The sequence below is a fragment of the Mustela nivalis genome (genome assembly GCF_964662115.1).
Source record: "Mustela nivalis genome assembly, chromosome: 19".
Classification (NCBI taxonomy): Eukaryota; Metazoa; Chordata; class Mammalia; order Carnivora; family Mustelidae; genus Mustela; species Mustela nivalis.
The window spans coordinates 4,260,447-4,283,861 of NC_139038.1; the positions used below are offsets into that span (position 1 = coordinate 4,260,447).

The 23,415-nt window shown below is 45.5% G+C and overlaps 1 protein-coding gene across 1 annotated transcript in view; it reads right to left on the minus strand.

Moving 5' to 3' along the window:
- The window catches only part of RBAK (RB associated KRAB zinc finger), an 813,856-nt gene that overhangs the window by 415,272 nt on the left and 375,169 nt on the right, over positions 1-23,415 (minus strand). The gene's annotated exons all lie outside the window — the stretch shown is intronic.

A 23,415-nucleotide genomic window follows, 5' to 3' on the forward strand; every position in this document is an offset into this window, starting at 1 on the left:
TCACAGAGGCATGGACTTGGCTGAAATAATTCCATGGAAACCAACTGGGCCCAGATGATAGCTCTGAGGAAATGTTGACTTTCTGTGAAAAGGGAGCAAGTTTCCAATTTTTTCCCCTACATTGTGTTTTTAATTTCTCTTTCATGCCTCAGAGATATGAATTCTGGGGATTTATTTACAACAAAGTAAATGTCTAACAATAGGACATTGGATGGAACAGTCTATGTATCCAATAATAAAAGATCAATATGGACTAGCTGTGTGTTCATCCACATTTGCTTGCGAACACATTGCTTATGTCAGATGGCATCTGTGAGTCCTTTGTGTCCCCTGCCCACTTCTGGACGAGTCTCTCATCTCGTTCCATTACATCTTTCCCCTCAGGTTCACAGTCAAGGAGTTTGTCAGAATGAGTGAACCTTCAGAAATACTAGTTTCAGGGTGCCTGGGTGGCTCAGTGGGTTAAAGCCTCTGCCTTCAGCTTAGGTCATGATCCCAGGGTCCTGGGATCGCGCACCACATCGGGCTCTCTGCTCAGCCAGGAGCCTGCTTCCCCGTCTCTCTCTGCCTGCCTCTCTGCCTACGTGTGATCTTTCTGTCAAATCACATTAGCATAGCTTAATGTGATCAGCACATAGAGTTATAGATTTGGGCAGAGGAGTAAGTAAAGATTTGGTTTAAATCATGTGAACTAGTTCTCAGTCCATTCGAGCTCCCACAAAAAAGTTCTACATGGCTTTGAGCAACAGACATTTATTTCTCATGGTTTGGAGGCTGGAAGTCTGCGAGCAGGGTGCTGGACCCTTTACAAGGTTGCAGACTAAGAGGGTTCTGAGTTATGTCACTGGGGTCTCTCATCAGAGCACTACTGCGATTGTTGAGGGCCCCCCCCCCTCGTGGCCCAATCATCCCAAAGACCTCATCTTATAGCACCATCACCTTGTGGGTTAGGATCTCAAGGTACAAATTTGAGGGAGGTGAAGAGACAAACATTAGACCATGCAGCACTGACCAAATTTAGGACTAGGTGTTATGGTTAAACATTAGGATCTAGGGTTAGAATGGAGGATTAGGTGGTCTCATGATTCATGATGTTGATGTTTGCAGTATGGTTCTTTGTTCAGACATTAAGTAGCAAAAAAGGACCAAGGTGAGTTTCAGGTCGAAAGCAACATTCTCTCAAGTTTGTTAGTTTGTTTTGTTGTTGTTGTGGTTTTGTTTTTGTTTTATTTTTAAAGATTCTATTTGTCAGAGACAGAGAGAGAACACAGGCAGGGGAGTAGCAGGCAGAGGGAGAAGCAGGCTCCTCATTTGAGCAAGGAGCCTGATGTGGAACTCATTCCCGGTTACCTGAGCCAAAGGCAGACGCTCAACCGCTTGAGCCACCCAGGCCACCCTCTAGTTTGCTTTACTCCCTGAGCAGAATCACCTAGAGTCCTGGCTATCAAGCAGATAACCGGGTGTGACCTTAGGCTCATGAAAAAATTTGGGGGGTCAGGGTCACCAAAGTCCAAGAGTCATAACTGAAAATGAATTGGGGTTTAGAATGAAGGATTAGAGATAAAGTTGGATTTATGAATTAGTCTAAATTCTGGTTAGAACTGACCAAGATGTCTGGAGCGTTGACTCCTTGTGATCTGACTTCCTCTCTTTCTCTCAATTTCAGATCCCTGAGCCCCGGGGAGACGCAGGTTTACAGCAGGAAATCAATCTAGACACTAACAACAGGCATGAGGAAGGAAGAGAGGAGTCTCTTGTGCAGATAATCTAGAAGAACCCAAGACCTTATAAAATTAGCTAAAGGGAATTTTCATATTGTACTCCGAGGAGCTGCGAGTACCTATAGGAGACCAGAGAAGGACAATAAGAAACCAGGCCTTTGTTCAGGATCCACCCTTTCCTGGGGTGGTACCAAAAATTATGTCAGATTTTTTTAAATTCAAATCTCGTTTGAGGTAGGAGTTGGAGATCCTGTTTTTTATGCATTGGGACACAAACAAGGAGGAGATTACTTCAAAAATATAAAACGAGAGACAAAGGATTATCATAACCTAATATTACGCCATGAATTTCATTGGTATATTTTGAAAATGTTGTCCTTAGAACTATTTTATTTATTTTTATATTTTATATTTATGTATTTATTTATAAAAGTTCTGAAATAGTCATAGTTTTCAAAACATGTTACTACAAAGTTTTGTGATGAGATTACACCTGTAGATAAAATATTGTTGACATATTCGGCATAGGTTTTTGTGTTTTTACTATAGCTATATATCAATTACACTTATAACTAGGTAGGTGATTCCCTCAAGTTGTTATTACTGTAAATGTTTATTTGACATGTAGTCTTCATTATTAAATTGTGGGAATCAGTTGTAATTCCTTTACTTGCCTGGATGACACGTTTGTAAGTTGTTTTATGTTATTTTAGGTTATTAAAGAGGACACTGCAATGTGTCTCTTGAGGAAACATAATAAAGATAAAAGTCTTCATCTTCGTGGTGTTTGTGGTCATCTCAATGGTCTTACAGTTCACTGTCCAATGATACTCTTTCTTAATGGGGTTGTGATTATTCAGCCATACTTCTTACCTTTGAAAAATAAGAGTAAGTTTTTTTTTAATGAGGATGTGAGGTTTTTTTTTAAGATTTTATTTATTTATTGGACAGAGAGAGATCACAAGTAGGCAGAGAGGCAGGCAGAAAGAGACAGGGGAAGCAGGCTCCCCTCTGTACAGAGAACCGGATGCAGATGCGGGCGGTCTCGATCCCAGGACCTACAGATCATGACCTAAGCCGAAAGCAGACATTTAACCCCCTGAGCCACCCAAAGGCAGCAAGTGCAAGTTACCTTTTATGTAGAAAAAAAAAAAAAAGAAGGGGCGCCTGGGTGGCTCAGTGGGTTAAAGCCTCTGCTTTCGGCTCAGGTCATGATCCCAGGGTCCTGGGATCGAGCCCCGCATCGGGCTCTCTGCTTGGCGGGGAGCCTGCTTCCTCCTCTCTCTCTACCTCCCTCTCTGCCTACTTGTGATCTCTCTCTGTTGAATAAATAAAATCTTAAAAATAAAAAAAAGAAGATAAAGTGAACACTGAGCTTGTGTCTTAAAGCAAGAAACAAGGCAAAGATATTGAGGCAGGAAAAGGGAAAGAAGGAAGACAGAGCTATGGGGACCTAGATAATCTGAAATTCACAACAAAGGCAACGTGCCTCAGTGAGAGTATGCATTTTAGGCGATGATCCATGGCAAGCAGACCCACAGGTGCAAGGGAGCACCCTTCTTTGAAAGAAGGAAAATCTACAGTATGGGATGAAATAGAACAACTGGAAAGAAATGAGGCTTTGGGAGAACTTTCTGAGAAACACAGTAAGATAGGAGGAGCTAAAGCTGTCAAATAAGAGAGGCATGGAGAAGAAAGAGTTAATGGCAGGAATCCTGAATATTGGAGGAAACCATCTTGGGAGATGGTAGCACCAGAGAATACTGGGGCTGTCTCAAATACCAAGCTTCAGTGTCCGCGGGAAGCATCCCATGGATGTCTTGGCACATAGATGCATATCACCCGTCATGAAGATCACCTGAGCTTGGTGACCAGAGTTTTTATTGGGGTTTCATTATGCAAGTGTGATTAACTCCATCATTGGCCATACCTCGAACACAGTCTCCAACTCTCTTCCTTCCCGTAGAGATTGGGCTGATATCAAGTGGTTCAAAGCCCCACCCCTGTTGGGGTTCCTGGTATGGCTGGCCCTATCCTGACTCATCTCACCAGCACAAACTCAAGTTTGGTCCACGGGGCCCAGTGTGAGTAACAAACACTCCTATCACTCAGGATACCAAAGATTTAGAGGTTCTCTCCCAGGGAGCAAGGAAGGAGAGGTATCTGAAAAATTATTTATACAACACACTGGCTATGGTAGGAGATTGGCAAAACTCAGGTGGTCAGGGAAGGTAACAGTTTGGGGACAGATCTATCACAGGAGATGTTGGAGAAGTTGAACAAATAAGGATTGAAATAATGGGGCCTCATGGGGATTTGGAATAGCTTGGGAGATGTGAGATATGTAGGAGATGAACACAGCACTCTAGAGGAACAACAAGCAATGGAGTAAAGAGAAACCAAAGGGAAAATTGTGTGTTTGTGTGTGTTGGGGTTGGGGTTGGGGTGCAGTTCTGATAAATGAGATGAAATCCTCAGCCTGGAGCAATTTCAGAAAGTGAAACCACCAAGGTCAGAAGAGCCACACGGACATCAGCATCTGATTACAGCAGCTCAAGGAGAGGGATGGCATTCAGAATTGGGACACAGTTGATGGACTGGGAACAGCAGAGGCTAGATTCTGCAGACACGGAAACAAAGAGGAGAAACAGTATGGCAGCTTGGAAACAGATATAACATATGAGACACCTAAGACTTAAAATGTATATTTAAGAAGCTTTAGGTCTCTGCAAGGTGGCAGGTAAAGGCAGATTAGGAAACAACTCAAATGAGGAAAGACCTGAATGTAAAGGCAGAAGAAACAGGACGGTGGATGCACATAATAAAGCAGTAAACAACAGGCAAGAAAGCAAACAGTCCGGTGACTGATGACAGGTGAGAACTGGGAGTGCTTGGGAACACTGGAGCAGAACATGGTGGTTTCAGCCTGGACCCCTAGAGAAACTGAGATCAGGACGGATCCAGTTGAAGAGAAGGGGGAGCCGAGGCTGCTGAGAAGGGGGTGAAGCTTAAGAGACTTGGAGGATAAAGAGAGGGACCAGCTGAGCAAGTGGGAGAGGCTAGAGGCCACCGAAGGCTGAGAAGGAATACGGATCCAGGGAGGTGGTTCGGAAGTGTGAGCTGATGGCAGAAGCACGTGTGGCTCCCAGAGCACAGAAGAGTCAGAGCAGCCAAGCTTCTGGAACCGGAAAGCATCCAGGGCTATAGGTTGCCGCTGAGGGGAGGTCAAAAGGCAGCAACAGCAAAGTTCAGCCACACAGCAGAGGAGCAGCGGGCTTGTCCTGAGAAGCAGGAGTGATGGAAGAAGTCCAGTGCCTGGAGATGGAAAAGTAGGAGAGTGGTGGGGATCAGGGGTGTGATGTGGCTCAGTCAGTGAAGAAGCTGCCTCGGCTCAGGTCATGATCTCAGGGTCCTGGGATCGAGCCCCGCATGGGGCTCTCTGCTCAGCAGGGAGCCTGCTTACCCCCACCCTCCACCTGCCTCTCTGCCTACTTGGGATCTCTCTCTCTGTCTGTGTCAAATAACTAAGACTGAGTGACAAACAAGGAGGAGCTGCTTTGTGAAGGGGAAACACGGAGAAAACTAGAAAGAAATAGGAGCAGGGACTCAGGAAGAGTCCCGCGGGCAACTCCGGGGCGCCTGTCTCAGTAGCTACTCCCATTCTCTCAGCTTCTCCCTCAGCAGGCAGCCACGTTCCCTCTACCTCTACTCTCATCCTAGATAAGGCGGGATTGTCTTTTTCTTTTCAGTTTTCCCCTTTATTTCTCCTTTCCTTCCTTTCTCTTTTACTTCCCTCTCCCTTCCTTTTCCCTTCCCTACCTTTCCCTCCCCTCCCCTTGCCTTTTTTAAGTGTGGCTTTTTCGAGACGTCCCCTAACTTGTAGGCTCTTGAACTCCTTCTGTTTTGCATAGGTTTAAGTTATGTTGGGACTAGGAGGTGATCAGTATTGCACTTGAACATGAGAAAAAGCATCATTTATTCATTCAACAAATACATATAACGTACACCTTGTGGACCAAGGACATGAGGCAATGGGAAGAGAGGTTCAAGAAGTGCGTGTTGAAGTAATGCACCTAATGAACCCAGTCCTGTATTAGTCATTTGGTAGGAAAGTCATGTTTACAGAATAGAACAGGGTCAGCTCCTGCCCATGGGAGATGTATATGGCCTTGCTCTATGGGAAGACAGGTTTGTGTGCAAACTAGCTAAAGGGAAGGGGTGGGTGTGGGTGTTCCCCCACAGGACATGCCCTCAGGCTTCCCATTGAGTTCCCTCTCCATCCTCAAGCTGGGAGAAATCTCTGCCCAGCATGCCGTCTTTTTTTTTTTTTTTAATTTTTATAAGCATATATTTTTATCCCCAGGGGTACAGGTCTGTGAATCACCAGGTTTACACACTTCACAGCACTCACCAAAGCACATACCGTCCCCAATGTCCATAATCACACCCCCTTCTCCCAACCGCCCTCCCCCCAGCAACCCTCCGTTTGTTTTCTGAGATTAAGAGTCACTTATGGTTTGTCTCCCTCCCAATTCCATCTTGTTTCATTGATTCCTCTTCTACCCACTCAAGCCCCCATGTTGCATCACCACTTCCTCATATCAGGGAGATCATATGATAGTTGTCTTTCTCTGCTTGACTTATTTCGCTAAGCATGATACGCTCTAGTTCCATCCAGAGGTGTGAAAAAGACACTTCCACGGAAGAAAAAGGCAACCTACAGGATGGGGAAAATATCTGCCAATCATGTTTCCGGTAAAGCCTCATTCTAGAATACAGAGAGAACTCTTCAAACCCACCCAACAACAGAAACCAACAAGATTCAAAATGGGCCAAGGACTGGAACAGACATTTCACAAAGACGACACACACGTGTCCAAGGAGCATGTGGGAAGATGATCAACGTCACCAGCCATTAGGGAAATCAAATCAAAGCCACAGTGAGTTACCACCTCCCGTCCCTTAGCATGGCTACTACCAAAATGCCTGCAAATAACACGTGTTGGAGAAATCAGAACCCTCATGCACTGTCGCTGGAATGCAAACTGCGGGAGCCACTACAGCCAGGAGAGCTCCTCAAAAATTAAAAATAAAGCTGGCATTAATTTCCCATATGATCCAGCAAGTCCACTTTTGGAGACACGCTTAAAACAATCAGAAGTAAGGTCTTAGAGAGGAATTTATACACCCATGCTGCATCATGCCCAATAGCGAAAATGCAAAAGTGACCCAAGTGTCCACTGACAGATAAAGAGACAAGCAGAATGCAGGCCACACATACAATGCAAGCAATATTCGGACTTAAAAAGAAGATTCTGGCATCTGTTCCAACATGGATAGACTCTGAAGACACGATGCTCAGAGAAACAAACCAGTGACAAAAAGACATACACTGGATGAGTCCACTTAGGTGCTGAGAATAGTCACAATCAGAGCGACAGAGAGGACAACACTTGCAGGGGACAGGGGGAGTTGAGGTATTACTCTGTAATGGGGATGCAGCTTCAGTTTTACAAGATGAGAAGTGTTCTCGAGACGGATGGTTGGTGGTGGTTGCACAAGCACATGAAAGTACTTCATGCCTGTGAGCTGTATGTTTTAAAGGTAAAATGGTAAATTTCATGTTACATGTAACTTATCACAATTTAAAAAAAAAGGAAGAAAAAAACTGAAGTAGTGTCTACCTGCATTTCCCTAGTCCCGAAACTTCTAGAGCTCTGCAGTCATCCCCTCCGTAAAGAAAAGAGTGAAATGGGATTATTAGTGAAGTATATTCACACGAGCTATCAGGAATTCCTCTCTCAAAAACTGAAATATTTAAAAAAATCTAGAATCATCAGCTAATTGCGGAAAACGGTGTGAATTAAAGATAGGTGTCAAGGTGAGCAGCTAAACTATGACAGAACCAATTTCATAAAGGAAACAACTTCTATTGATTTGTATTTTTCAATAAATTTAGCAGGACACGGTTTCCAAATAATGAGAACATTCTCCAAAAAATAGCCAGCAGAGATTACTTAGAAATTAAAGATCAAATTGTTGAATCTTTTTAAAAACCCCCAAGTAAGAGACTTACGTAACAAATGGGACACAGAATATCTAATTTAGGAATTGTCTCCGATAACAAGAAATTGAAATGATGAAATAAAGCTTGAGATACAAAAGCCAGATCGAACAGATTCCACTTTCAGAAAGAGAAAACTAGAAGGACGAACACAAAGAATCAAAGGCAGAACAAAAAATGATACGTGAGCTGAAGAATCACACAAGCCTTCATGTCACAAGGGGCCATTCAATTTGCAAACAAGAATACTGGGGGGGGCGGAATACAGATCTACAAATTTCCCAATAAAATGTCCCACACCAAAAAAATGGAGGAAAAAAAATGCCTAAAAAGTTACAGGTGGGGGGAAAAAACACCACTGACCCTGGAACCTGCCATTCTACTTCTCACCTGAGAAAAACCCTTGGACAACTGTCCACGGCTTGTGAAAGAAAAGAATTTCAAACCCAGAACTGTATGCCAAACCAAGCTATCATTTCGGCCTCCAGATATCAGAATCTTGCGAGAAAGCAGGACAACTGATTATCACAGGAGACACTTTCCTCAAAATGTTCAAGATATCCTCTGCCGGAAGCAAGCGAGAGGGCCACCCCAGAGGGCCATGGGGATGCTGGAGCCTCCTGAAGGGGGTGTTTCCGATGCCACTGCTGCAAGCAGTGGTGCTCCGGCCTGCCGACACACGACAACTGTTTCAGAAGAAAAGTGCTCAGCAGACGCGTCCCATCACCGTGTTTACAAAACATGTATCAACACAGGGTTTTCTACCCATGACGGAGGTGCCACAGCCGAGACTGCCCGAGACTAAAGGAGTTCAGCCAACAGAAAATCCACAGCAGGACACTGTAGTCGATCCGGGCCAAGTGAGCTGATGAACTGTCACGGAGAGTCACAACTTTTTGGGTTCAGTGAGTCCACAAGGCAAGGATGGGAGGGGTCAGAAGACTGACCACGTGATCAGCACGACGGCTTGATACCACTCGTATCAACACCAACATCCAAAACGAGATGTCAGCAAACGGAATCGAACACCAGAATGAAAAAAATAATATATGATCTCTAAGTGGTGCTTATGCCAAGAATACTGACTCGTTCAATCTTCGGAAATCCATTCATGTAATAGGCTACTCTAATATGGCTAAGAAAACACTTTTATCACCACTAAGAAGCTGAAAAAGCCTCTGACAATGTTCAAAATACATACCTGATATAAAAAACCCTCAAGAAACTAGGAGTGGATGCTTCACTAGCATGAATGTGTGTATACACACACACTCTCATACCCAAATACACAGAGTATGTGTGATACATGTACAATCTGAATCACAGGAGAGCACACACAAGTTACAGAGACACAGCTGCACAGGCACGGGCATGTTTACGCAGTCTTCTCAGTTCTCAAGTCAGGGTTTTACTTAATGGACAAACGTAAGAGACAATCCCAGTAAGGTCAGGAACGAGGCAAAATGTTCACTGCCTCCAGCTGGAGAAAACAACTAGGCATATGAATCAACAGAGAGAGTAAAACTATTTCTATTTGCAACGGATATGCTATACCCCATAACTCAAGAGAATCAACAACAAAACCAACTCAATGAAAGAACAGTGTTACATAAAATCAGGATATACAAAGCAACAGGCCTGGGGGAGCCTGGCTGGCTCAGCTGGAAGAATGTGTAATTCTTTATTTTATTTTATTTTTTTTAAAGATTTTATTTATCCATCTGACAGAGATCACATGTACGCAGAGAGGCAGGCAGCGAGAGACGAAGGGAAGCAGGCTCCCTGCCGAGCAGAGAGCCCGATGTGGGACTCGATCCCAGGACCCTGGGATCATGACCTGAGCCGAAGGCAGAGGCTTTAACCCATTGAGCCACCTAGGCACCCCAAGAATGTGCAACTCTTGATCCCAGGGCTGTCAGTTTGAGCCCCACGTTGGGTGCAGACTTACATAAACTTACAACAAAGAAAGGAAGAAAGAAAGAAAAAGAAAATTATTTTTAAAAAACTCAAACAAACCCAACAGCCCTTGTTACATTAACAGACTAAGAAGATATAATTCAAGCATATACACAGTTCATGGAGTAACAGAAAAGATAAAAGCGTTAACAAGAAATGTACAAAATCTATACTAGGAAAGCTTTTAAACACTCCTGAAAGGCACAGAAGCACACCTGAAAAAAAGGAATGATGTTCTTTGTTCCTGGATGGGTCAACACTAAGATATAAATCACTCTGCCCTCAATTACTTAACAGTAATGTGATCCCAACAAAAATGCCAAAAGCTTTCTTCCTTGAACTATGAGAGCTGGCACTATAGTTCATATGAGGGCAGAAAAAATCAAGAACTAGGAAAATCTCCGAAAAAAAAAAAAAAAAAGCTGTATAGGGGGCCTAATCCCTACCAGATTTAAAACACAACCTTTATGATTAAAAGGGTTCGGTGTCAGCATGCGGATGGAGATAGGTCAGTGGAACAGAGCACAAAGTCTGGAAGTAGACTTGTATGATTACATGACATATCACGAGGACCTGTGATATTATAATACATTATAAGAATCCACTGATTTTTAATGAACAGTGTTAGAGGAACTATAGTCATTTGGGCATGGATGAAACTGCATCCATACTCCACACCATGAAAGAAAAAAGTCCAACTGGATCAGTGATCTAAATATAAAATATTAAACCGCACAGAAAAAAAAAAAAATGGGTGAATTTTCCTATAACCCAATGTGGGGAAGTTTCTAACTATGATTCAAAATACAGGCAGGCATTAGGACTGCTTTCAACAAAGACAGGTAACAATCAGATTTACCCTGCCTCCTGAAAGGACACCAAAAAACAGAATATACAAAGCAGTGGCTTTGTTTTTTTATTATCTTTTTTAAGATTTTATTTATTTATTTGACAGACAAAGATCACAAGTACGCAGAGAGGCAGGCAGAGAGAGAGGGGTAAGCTCAATCCCAGGGGCTCAATCCCAGGACCCTGAGATCATGACCTGAGCCAAAGGCAGAGGCTTTAACCACTGAGCCACCCAGGTGCCCTCAAAGCAGTGGCTTTTAAGACACGGATCTTGAAGCAATAAAGGGCAGCAATGAAGAACAGGAATCAGAGATAGGATATCAACAAGGAGAGGCCTCTGGTTACTGCCCTGAGAGTTCCCAGCCCTGGAGCAGGGAGGGAGAACCGAGAAGAGGTGAGGAGGGTTGACAAACTGAGGGAAACATGCAGGGAAGGACAAGCCACCACAGAAAATGACACATCTACTGAAATGGGCCTAGAACTGACCCAGATGTTACAAGTGGCACTGATCATTAAAATAGTTTATTACCGTATTCCTTACGTTCAAAACATCTGAGTAGGAACAGGAAAGACATTTTAAAAGACTCAAACTGAACTTCTACAGATAAATACTACAATGTCTGAGAAAGTTAACACCCGACTAGATTAACACAGCACCAAAAAAAAGATCAGTGAACACGAAGAACAGCAACAGGAGCTTTTATAAAATGAAACACACAGAGAAAAAGGAATTGGAAGAGAACAAAGAATATCAGTGAGTTGTGAGACGACTTCAAGCTGCGTAACACACACGGAAAAGGAGTCGCTGAGGACAGATGGAGGGAGGTGGGGGGAATATTTGAAGGAATACGGTCAAAAATTTCCCAAAGTTGATGAAAATCATAAATACAGATCCAAGAAGTTCAATGACCCACAAGCACAGAGACCGGAGGAAAGCAATACCAAGACACAGCATAACCAAACTGCTCAAAACCAGGGATAAAGAGAAAAGTTCAAAAGCATCTAGAAGAAAAACCAAAAACCATAGGACAAACGTAGGAATGGAGAGGATGACATCACATTTCTCTTGGGAACAATGGAAGTGGGAAGACAGTAGGGGAACACATCTGATGTACAGGAGAAAACCCAGCAAAGCTCCCCTGAAACTGTAAGATTTTTTTTTTTTTAAGATTTTATCCATTTATTTGACCGACAGAGATCACAAGTAGGTAGGGAAGCAGGCAGAGAGAGAGGAAGGGAAGCAGGCTCCCCGCTGAGCAGAGAGCCCGATGTGGAGCTCGATCCCAGGACCCTGGGATCATGACCTGAGCCGAAGGTAGAGGCTTTAAACCACTGGGCTGCCCAGGTGCCCCGCTCCCCTGAAATTAAAGCCAAGGCAAAAATAAAGGACTTTTCTGACATATAAGAGCTGAAAGATTCAGCAGCAGCTTAAAGTGTCCCAAAATCCAGAAAGAACTTATCAAACTCAACATCCCCAAACCAAATAATCCAGTCATGAAATGGGCAGAGGACATGAACAGACACTTTCCCAAAGACACATACCTAGGTCCAAATGCATGTGCCTTACATGCAAAGATGCACAACGTCACTCATCATGAGGGAAACACAAATCAAAACACAAATCAAAACGAGATCCCACCACACAGCTGTCTCAAAGGCTAAACTCAACAACACAAGAAGCAACAGGGGTTGGCGAGGATGCGGAGAAAGGCGAACCTCGTGCACTGCTGGGGGTAATGCAAGCTGGTGCAGCCCCTCTGGAAAACAGTATGGCAGTTCCCCAGAAAGTTGAAAATACAAATACCCTACAATCCAGCAATGACACTCTAGGTTAGGAATTTACCCAAAGGATACAAAAATACAGACTCGAAGGAGAACCTTCGATGTTTTTGGAACCCCGATGTTTAGAGCAGCATGATCCACAAGAGCCAAACTACAGCGAGAGCCCAAATGTCCCCCGTCTGAGGAATGAAGACGATGTGGTGTATATAAACAATGGATTATTACTCAGCCATCAAAAAGAATGATATCTTACCATTTGCAATGACCTCGATAGAACTAGAGGGTATTATGCTAAGCGAAGTAAATCAGTCAGAAAACGACAAATTTCATACGATTTCACTCACATGATTCATAAATATGGGATTTAAGAAACAAGACAGATGAACATATGGGAAGGAACAAAAGAGGAGAGGGGAATCAAACCATAAGAGAACACGATGAGGGGTGATGGAGGGATGTGGGTGGGGTTGGGCTAGATGGGGGATGGGCATTCAGAAGATGTTTTGATGAGCACCAGGTGTCCTATGTAAGGGATGATTCACTGACCTCTCCTCTTGAAACTAATATTGCACTGTAAGCTCACTCATTAAAATTTAAATAAAAATTTGAAAAAGAAAAAAAAGAACAACTAGAGGTGTTGAAGGAAGTCCTTCAGGCAGAAGGAAAGTAAGAGCAGATAAAAATCTGTATCTACATAAAGAAATGAAGAGTACCAGAAATGGTAGCTAGGCTATTTTGTTATTCCTTAAAAAATAAGTATTTGCTTAAAAATCACTAGTCCTATGGGCTTGATTCTACCTGTAAGAGTAAAATGACACAACAGTGTGATGACCCAGCGGGAGCAATGGAAGTCACAAACTCCCTACATTCTAAGCAATAAATGGTACCTTACCTGAAGATAAACTGTGATGAATTAAAAGTTTCATACAATAAATTGCAAAGCAATCACAAATAATAACTGTGTTAGAGCTAACAACCGCACACAAGACGTAAAATGGGATCATAAAAAATACACAATCGAAAGGAAGACAAAAGCAGGAGAAAGAAACAAAGCCAACAGTAGATGTCCGATGGATCTGACTGTAATTACGTCACCGCTAATCTTCACCAAAACATTCGGGAGAGGGGTGAGGACGAAACCGGGATGCTGAGAATTGAAACGGGAATGAGAGGAAGAATATATTTGCTAAGGAATACTTTGCTGTGACGCCTGGGTGGCTCAGTGGGTTAAAGCCTCTGCCGTTGTCTCAGGTCATGATCCCAGGATCCTGGGATCAAGCCCCACATCTGGCTCTCTGCTCAGCAGGGAGCCTGCTTTCCACCCCCTACTTGTGATCTCTGTCAAATAAATTAGTAAAATCTTAAAAAAAAAAAAAAAGAATACTTTGCTTTATTATTTACTGCACAACCCAAATGAACAGTAACAGAAGCATCTTAAGGATGGGCAGGCCACTCCCTCAGCCTTAGCTTTTATCCCTGCATCAAACAGGAACAATGAAAACAGGTCTTCTTGGATCACCGAAGTTTGCTCACCCAGCAGGCCCTCGGTTTAGATAAGCTACATGCATGAGCCATATGTTGCAATATTTAATGGTTGTTATTAGAAAAGCAACCCATAACTACATCAACTCCCACAAAGACATTTTCTCAAATCCCAGGAAATCTTGAAAACCCACAAGTAACGAAACAGTCCATTCAAATCATGTAACGGGTGGCACTCTCCTTTTCTGAGACTGTCAGGAACATCAGTCATGTGTTTGCTCTATCCCCACAGCCCTGAGGTAACCTACTATCTGCACACATGAACTCAGAAAAAGACTCTGGGTGCTGATATGACCCCCTAATAATTGTACTTTACATGATAATGTCTCTTATTTCCACATTCCCATTTTAAAATCTGAATCCAGGGGCACCTCGGTGGCTCAGTGGGTTAAGCCTCTACCTTCGGCTCGGGTCACGGTCTCTGAGTCCTAGGATTGAGCCCCACATCCGGCTCTCTGCTCAGCAGGAAGCCTACTTCCTCCTCTCTCTCTGCCTGCCTCTCTACTTGTGATCTCTCTCTCACTGTCAAATAAATAAAATCTGAATCCATATAACCCTTCTGAAATGCATTACAAAGCTAAGCAAGAGAACATATACAAAGACAGGAAAACTCACCTGGGATTCGTTCATTCTCTGCTGCTCTTGGAAAAGCATACAGACTGTTAACGGCTGACCTAGGGAAGCAGAAGAAATAATAGAAATCACGGGTAATGCAGCTTGCCGAGGTGGGAACATCCTGTGTGAGAACCACCAAAGAAAGCTCCTATCCTGTGAACACTCAGAAGGGTCTAAACATGTGAGAAAAGGAGAAACATCAGAGTAGAGCTGTTGTCACTCCCACATATCAGGAGGTGATTAGCAGGTTTCTCTCATTGGTTAATATAAACACCCATTAATTTTTCAAAGACGTTGCCTTCTCTAAATTAATGTTGAAAAGAAAACCCTCTTACACTGTTCACGCATTCTTTGTGACTATTCAAACTGCTGAACATCACGGTATCCACAGGAACAGAAAACACCAGCTCTCTGAAGTGGGATCAACGTGCATCAAGGCATACTTTTGTTTTTACATGAGATCACTTAACTCCGTTATCGCTGCACTTAAGAATCTTTTACTAAAAAAAAAAAAAAATCCGTAACAGAGAGAACAGAACCCGGGCCCAGGAGCTGAGTCCTGCGAGCATGCCTACCTCCCGACGCCAACACCCAGAACAAGCCCCCTCCCATCTCAGGCCGTCTCCTCCTGTCAACTCCTCCACGCACGCTGGTCCAGCCCTGCACTGGGGGATGCCCCAGGGCACAACCCAGCGGGGTCAGCACATGCTCCTGCGCGCTTACAGACGCGTCTGGAAACTGGACAGGGAACCAGGGGAGCAAGGGGTCGGGGGGGGGGCGGGAACCCCCTGCGCTCTGGGGAAACGTTGAGTCCCACGAGTCTCCAGTCCCGGGGGAGTGCCCAACCCTCCAGGTCCAGCCGCTCGCGCTCTCTCGCCGCCCCGCCCCCCGCAAGACCCGCAAGCGCACGACCTACCACGTCGGGACACGCCGAGCTGCCCCGAGGCTCCCGAGGACTCCGGGGCGGGGGCTGCTCCTCCTCCACCTCCCGGGGCCGCCGTTCCCGCGGAGCCGGCTCTGGGCCCACGGGCAAACTCACTTCAGGTCGACGACCTTCCCGGGGCCCGAATCGGTCTCTAAGGGCCTCCCCGTCCCGCGGGCGCAGACCGGCCGAGCCCGGGCCGAGCCGCCCTGCTCCGTCGCCGCCGCCACGGCCAGACCCCTCCGGCCCAGCCCGCGGGCTCCGGGGCTCGAGCTCGAGAGTCCCCGCTCGAGCCTCCGCCCGGCCTGCGCGGAGCCGCGCCCGCACAGCACCGTGCCCGCTGGATGCCGGCGCGACCGGACAGCGTGCAGTCCCGCAGGCCCCGGGACCCTTGCCCGCCGGAGGCCAAAGCCTGGGAACCACGGCGAGCAGTGACCTGGGAACGGGCAGGAAGCGAGAGCAACGCGGCAGTACTACGCGTGCGCGAACAGGCACACTGGCCGAGCTGCACATGCGCAGGACGGAAGCGGTGGTGCACCTGTTGGAGCCCACTTGGGAGCCCGTTAAATACCCGACCTCTGTTTCCCGTGAGTCCAAGCGCCCACATGTTAGGGGACGCCTCGAAAGTCTCCACCCTATCTGGTGCTTTAGAGGCGCTAAGCTGAGACTTGACCTATGGGACCTGGGTCCGGATTTCCCACTTGCCTTTGCTCCTTTTAGGGATCAAGGAAAGGGGTCACCTCGAGTAGTGGGCTGTGTTTACGTCCTGGATCTCTGGTCCTTTCCTTGCCCTGAGATCTATTGGGTTGGCACTGAGATTCCCCACAGCAGGAGAGGACAAGGAAAGGGTGTATAGTATGCACATCACTGAAATATTACAAGTTTCACTAAAACACTGGTCTACAATTAATATCCAGTCATGACATTAGATATTATCATCCATGGGCACATGGTTTCTCCAAGAAAGGGCAAGAAAATAGAAAACTTAGCTTGTCCAGATTATACAACGAATGCATGAAAACTGTAGAACAATCTGAAATCACGCACAAAAAAAAACAAACAAACCCAGATACCCGAGATCTTGCGCATCAAAGAGAATTATGTGTATGTTAGCTGAAAATGTCATTTTTCAAAAATGGGACCATAAGGACGATGCTTTATCAGTATTTTTTGGTGAGATGATGTAATCTTTTTCTTAGCCAATTGCTTCTTAACCAGTAGCGGGTGGTGAGGATTAAAAGTAAAATCTCCTGCCATCCGGGGCGCCTGGGTGGCTCAGTGGGTTAAAGCCGCTGCCTTCAGCTCAGGTCATGATCCTGTGGTCCTGGAATCGAGCCCCGCATCAGGCTCTCTGCTCAGCAGGGAGCCTGCTTCCTCCTCTCTCTCTCTCTGCCTGCCTCTCTGCCTACTTGTGATCTCTGTCAAATAAATAAATAAATAAAATTTAAAAAAAAAAAAAAATCTCCTGCCATCCAAGAAATCCTCTCTGCAACTATAGAAATAAGGACAACCACGCTATTGTTTTTTTTTTTTTTTTAAGATTTATTTTAGAGAGAAAGAGACAGAGCAGGGGGAGGGGCAGAGGGAGAGCTAGAGAGTGAATCCTCAGTCGACTCTGTGCAGAGTGTGGAGCCCCATGCAGGACTCGATCCCACAACCCTGAGATCTGGTCCTGAACTGAAAACAAGAGTCCCCCCACTGACTGAGCCACCCAGACTCCCCTGTTCTATTGTTAAATAACCATTAAACCAGACTGTGTTGCATGTCACAGGCGAACTACTAACAAGACAGCAAGGAGAAAAATGAACCTCGCCTTTTCAATCAGCTCGGCAGATACAATCCATTACCTAGAAGTTCTCCAGCAAAACAATACACCTGTTTCAGGGTCACAGGACTTGCCAGCGGCATTTGCTATAAGTTTTTCATTGTTCATCCTAAATGTACCTTGTCATCTTGGTGCCCATCCGTGCCAGTTGTCTCTGTCCAAAGGAAAAAGAAAACTACTTACCCATTTCTGACAAACAGGTCCTTAAAGCTCAGAGCTAGGTGTCTAGGGCCCAGCCTTAACTCTCCTGGTGACAGAGAGACACTACCTTCCTTGAGGTTTACATTTCAAAGAGATGGCTCCCAGGTCCTTAAGAACAACCATCCCCTGTTACCATGCTAGCAAGAAAATGGTTTAGCTTCTAGGAGATTTAGATACATACAAAATCCACAGAGGAAGTTTTCTCCAGGTAACACTCGTTCCAAAGGTAATAGTACTGATTTATGCTAATGATGGGCACATAACCCATTCCTGATTTCTCTCACTGAGGAGTTGCATCAAACTAATCCTGCACAAAAGGCGTGCTTCTCCGGAAGCTGCTCTGTCCGCCCTGGCTGTGGCTGTGTAGCCCGGAAGTCCTGCCCAGCTCTTGCTGCTAGCAAGTGTGGTCTGTGCCCGAATTCCCACCAACAGACTTCTCACCAACAGAAGGCTGGAATTCATGAGAGGTGACCACACTTCCCCTAGGCCCGAGACTGGAAAACCTCCAGGCACATTTCTTCTGTGTTCTTTTCCATTTTCGGCAGGTAAAGGAAGGAAGCTATGCTGAGCACCTTGGGGAAGGCAGGCAGAGCCCCCGCCTGCCCCGTCTATTGGGTCCTGGCCTCCAGCCCTTGTCTCCCCGATAGGCTCTGACCTGCTCACCTGAAGATTGGGACACCCTCCTGCCTCTCTGTCCACTCTGGTTCTCTGCCTGTGAACTCTGGCTGTCATGCCTCCTTCCCCCTCACCACACAACTCTGTCCCTGCAACTGAGACATCCTGGGCACCCCCAGGACCCCTGCCACATACCTCAGCCTAGATAACTCTCTGGGCGGTGAACTGGAAGCTCTTGGGGGCTCACTCCTCTCTCCAAATGACTAAACCCTGTCATTTCATATATTCATATATTTCCCCCTCCTAGAAACTTCTTTAAGCAGGGAAGGCAAATCTGAACCCTGTGATTCTGTCTGGGCCAGATCTGCAACATTTTTTTATTTTTTAAAGATTTTATTTGTTTATTTGACAGACAGAGATCACAAATAGGCAGAGAGGCAGGTAGAGGGGGGGGGCGGGGGAGCAGCCTCCCTGGTGAGCAGAGAACCTGATATGGGGCTCAATCCCAGGACCCTGGGATCATGACCTGAGCTGAAGACAGGAGCTATAACCCACTGGGCCACCCAGGCGCCCCTGGACCTGTACCTTTAAAAAATATATACATATTATTTATTTATTTGACAGAGAAAGGGCACAAGCGGGGGCAGCAGAGGGAGAGGGAGAAGCAGACTACCCGCTAAGCAGGGAGCCTAATGCTGGTCTCTGTCCTAGAACCCCAGGGTCAAAACCTGAGCCAAAGGCAGACACTTAACCGACTGAGCTACCCAGGTGCCCCAGATCTGTAACTTTTAATGTGGCTTCATTAAGATCTCTTCATTTATTAGTATTTAAAATATAAAGCTTTCTCTTTTTGTATTTGTTTTAAGTACAAATATTTCCCCCAATTTGTCATTGACCTTTGGAACTTAATGTTTTACTTTTATTTTCTGCCATAGGGACATAATGTTTTTAAAGATTTTTATTTATTTATTCATGAGAGACAGAGAGAGAGAGAGAGAGGCAGAGGCAAAAGTAGAAGCAGGCTCCCTGCAGGGAGCCCTGATGTGGAACTCAATCCCCGGACTCTGGGTCTATGATCTGAGCCAAAGGCAGACGCTTAACCATGCAAGCCCCGCAGATGACCCTCACTTTCTCTTCCTACTTTTCTTCTGTTTTGACACCATACTTGAAGAAGCCTTTCTAGCCCTTAATTTTCTAAGTAATTGCCTGTGTTGGCTCCTGTTTCTCTTTAACACATCAATTTTCTGAAGATAACTGGCAGCCATTCTCAAGATTTGTGAATCATTCTTCTCTTAAAGTCTTTCATCCATTTTTTGCCCCCAAACTAGCACATTCACGGTGACCAGGAAATGTCAGAGGCTATGAACGCTCAAGTTTCTAATCTGTATGAAAGAATTAGTTCTTCTTTGAAGCCTTGGGACATGGCTTGCTTTAATGGAAGGGGCCACAGAAGTGTGAGGGAAGTGACTGAATCTGCATCCCCTCTTATGCAAAATACTGGTTGGATGGATTTACAGGGAAGCTGCAACAAAGTAAGACAACCCAGGGGCCTTAACAACAGAGATGAATGGTCTCCAAGTTCTGGAGGCTGGGAGACTGAGATCCAGGTGTGGGCAGGCCTAGTTCCTTGGCAGGGTTGGGGGGGCTGCGGGGGCTCGGTCCCATCCTCTCTCCTTGGCTTGTAGCCAACTGTCCCCTCTCTATGTATCATCACACTCTCTTCTCTCTACCTGGGAGTCTCTGTACCAAATTTTTTTTTTTTTTAAGAGTTATATATTTATTTTAGAGAGGGAGTGCATGACCAAGGGGTGGGCAGAGGGGGAGACACAAAGAGAGAGAGAGAGAGAGAGAAAGAAGCAGACTACCTGCTGAGTGCCCTGCCTAGCTTGGGGCTCATGACCTTGAGATCACGATGTCCTCCCTAAGGCTTCATTTTCCCTTCATTTTCCTCCGTAGAAACCCACCACCAAAAAAGAAAGAAAAGAAAAAGAAGAAGAAAACATCACGTTCTGAGGTACCAGGGGTTAGGACTTCAACACACGAAGAGGGGGAGGGGGCTTGGACGGAAGCACACAATTTTACCCTAGCCTTGGCGTCCCTGGTCTTGTCCAGTTTGCTTCCTCACTGCCTTGGTTGTGTTAACATGGGCAGAACGCTTACAGGTCATCTTATCTACATATTTTATTTTATAGGTTGAAGAGATGGGACCCTGAAGGCAGGAGGATTTGCACAAGGGCATGTGCTGCTTTGTAACAAAACCATTACCTTCCCATTCTCACCGCCCCCATCTTATTTTATTTTATTTTATTTTATTTATTTATTTGACAGAGAGAGATCACAAGTAGACAGAGAGGCAGACAGAGAGAGAGAGAGGGAAGCATGCTCCCTGCTGAGCAGAGAGCCTGACGCGGGCCTCGATCCCAGGACGCTGAGATCATGACCTGAGCCGAAGGCAGCGGCATAACCCACTGAGCCACCCAGGCACCCTCACCGCCCCCATCTTTTAGACAAGCGTATTCTAACTACTGGCTTATGTTCTCCAGATTGTCTACCAACAGGAGTCTGAGCAGATGGAGAAGGGACATCGTGAAGAGGACAGAGGACTTGAATCAGAGCAGCCGAGGTGAATCCTGGGGTTTTGCCTCAATCTTTAGCGCATCACATCCCTTGTTCTAAAAAACAATCCCAGAGGTGCCTAGGTGGCAGTGGGTTAAAGCCTCTGCCTTCAGCTCTGGTCATGGTCTCAGTATCCTGGGATCGAGCCCCGCATCGGGCTCTCTGCTCGGTGGGGAGCCTGCTATGTTGTGTGCAGTTACTGTGTCTGATATGAGATCTGTAGACTTCATCTTCTCACTGAAAAGTTTTCTTCTTTTTACCAGCCTCTCCCTAGTTCCTCCACCTTCCCCACCCCTGGCAACCTCCTTTTTTTTTTTTTTTTTAACCTTCGGTTTCTCTGAGTTTGACTTTTTGTTGTTTTTTTAAGATTTCCCATATAAATGTTACCACGCAGTATTTGTCTTTCTCTGTCAGTCTTATTTCATTCCACATAATGCCCTCAAGGTCCATCCATGTTGTCACGAATGGCAGGATTTCCTACTTTCTCACCTCTATACAAATACCAATCTACAGCTCCCTGTGTATGGACCTCACATCCTCTTTATGCACGCCTCTGTTGACGGACACCAGGGTAGTTTTCCTATCTTGGCTATTGTGAGTAATGGTGCAATGAACACAGGAGGGCAGATAGTTCTTTAATATCCTGTTTTCATTTCCTTTGGATGTATACCCGGCCATAAGAGTGCCAGATTATATGGTACTTCTGGTTTTTTGGGGTTTGTTCGTTTGGTTTTTTAAAATCTTTGGAGAAACCTCCATATGGTTTTCTGGGTGAACTGGTTTGACTTTATTTATGCTTGGACTGGGCTCCTTAGCTATCCGTAAGTTTGATCAAAGTGCAAAATAAAACTTGAGGCACATCCTAAATTAAAGATGTGTTTTTCATCCAAGGTCATACAATGGATCGAAAGCAAGGCTTACCCAAAATGTGGACTCAATACTGGCGTCCATCAACAGATGGATGGATAAACTGAAAATGGTATGTATGTATCACTGTTCTTCTATGATTGTGAAAGGAACATGTAAAATGCAAACATACACACACACAGAATGGATATTATTCATCTTTAAAAAGGAAGGAATTCTGTCACACACTATAACACAAAGGAGCTTGGAAGACATTTTGTTGAATGAAATAAATCAGAAACATACGCATAAAATACTGCATGATTCTACTGATAGGAGCTATCTGAAATAGCCCAATCTCTAGAGACAGAAAGTGGAATGGTGCTTGCCAGGGGCTGGGGGAGGGGAGAAGGGGGAGTTCTCCTTCAGTGGGTGCAGAGTTTCAGTTTCAGGGAAGACGAAAAAGTTCTGGAGAAGGATGGTGCTGATGGTCGCACAGAGACCCGAAGGTGCATACTGCTACCCAATCATACCCTCAAAAATGGTTAAAATGGTAAATTTTCAGTCCTGTTATATTAACACAGGAGGAGAGAGTGAGCAAGATTCAGATGCACAGGTGAGAAGCAGAGGTAGGAGGTAGGAGGTTGGGAAGAGGCTTCCTCTGATGTTAATGGACAGCTGGCCAAGACCTCTGTGACGGCGTCTGCGCTCCCACATGCTTCCCACCTTCTTGGTTAAACAGATTCTGCCTTAAACGGGAGATTTTTCCATCTAGCCTTTTTGTGCATGTGGCATTTTGTTCAAAAGATACACAAGTGGTCCTGAAGTTTCTGGGTCGAGAGTGATACACGGGCTTACAAATTTCAGATGCAGACTAGAGCTGATTAATTGCGATCAAGGGGCAGGTTTTGGGTGGTCCAGGGACTTCTTAAGTTGTAGACACCGTCTGATTGTGTGAGAACACAGGTACAGTTATCTACCGGTTCAGGTTCCCAAAATGTCTTTTGGGCTCAGAGATGCCTCAGAGGAGAGCGTGAGTGCTCCCCCACCACTGAACACCCACCCCCAACACAATGTCAGTAAAACATGGAGCGGAAGAAGTCTACCAAATTAAGCGATTTAAACTAACTTTTTTTTTTAAAAAAATTATTTATTTATTTGTCAGAGAGAGAGAGGGAGAGGGAGCGAGTGAGCACAGGCAGAGAGGCAGGCAGAGGCAGAGGGAGAAGCAGGTTCCCCGACGAGCCAGGAGCCTGATGTGGGACTCAATTCCAGAATGATGGATCGTGACCTGAGCCGAAGGCAGCCGCTTAACCAACTGAGCCACCCAGGTGTCCCTTAAACTAACTTTTAATTCCAACAAGTCCATGTACCTGGACCTTCTTGACATACTTATGTCTGTCTTGTAAGTTCTTACGTTTCGGCCCATCCCAAATTCCCTTGTCTCTTTCCTCCTTCTCCCACTAGATTGTGCCCTGAATTAGGAATAGGAAGGATGGAGAGAGCCCAACATGTGCCAAGAGGGGAGAGAGCCGGGCATCTGCTGGAGAGGAGTAGAGTGATCCAGACCCCTCGAGGACAGTTTTGGAGGATGGTCCAAGGCTGGGTCGGTGGCTGGAAACAGCCCTTACCTCGAGATCCCAAACTGGACACCAGTGTGGCAGTTACGTGTTTCCCTTCAAACTGGTTGCCAGGCTGGAATGACCTGTGACATCAGAGGCTTCCGACCTTCCTGATTGGAAGGACCAGATTCCATGGTGCTTGGCAGCAGAGGTGGACAACTGTATCTTCACAGACCTTTTCGCCACTCCTGGCTTTGCCCCAGCTTGGAGAAGGGATCAAGGGCTTGTGTTCGGTCGAA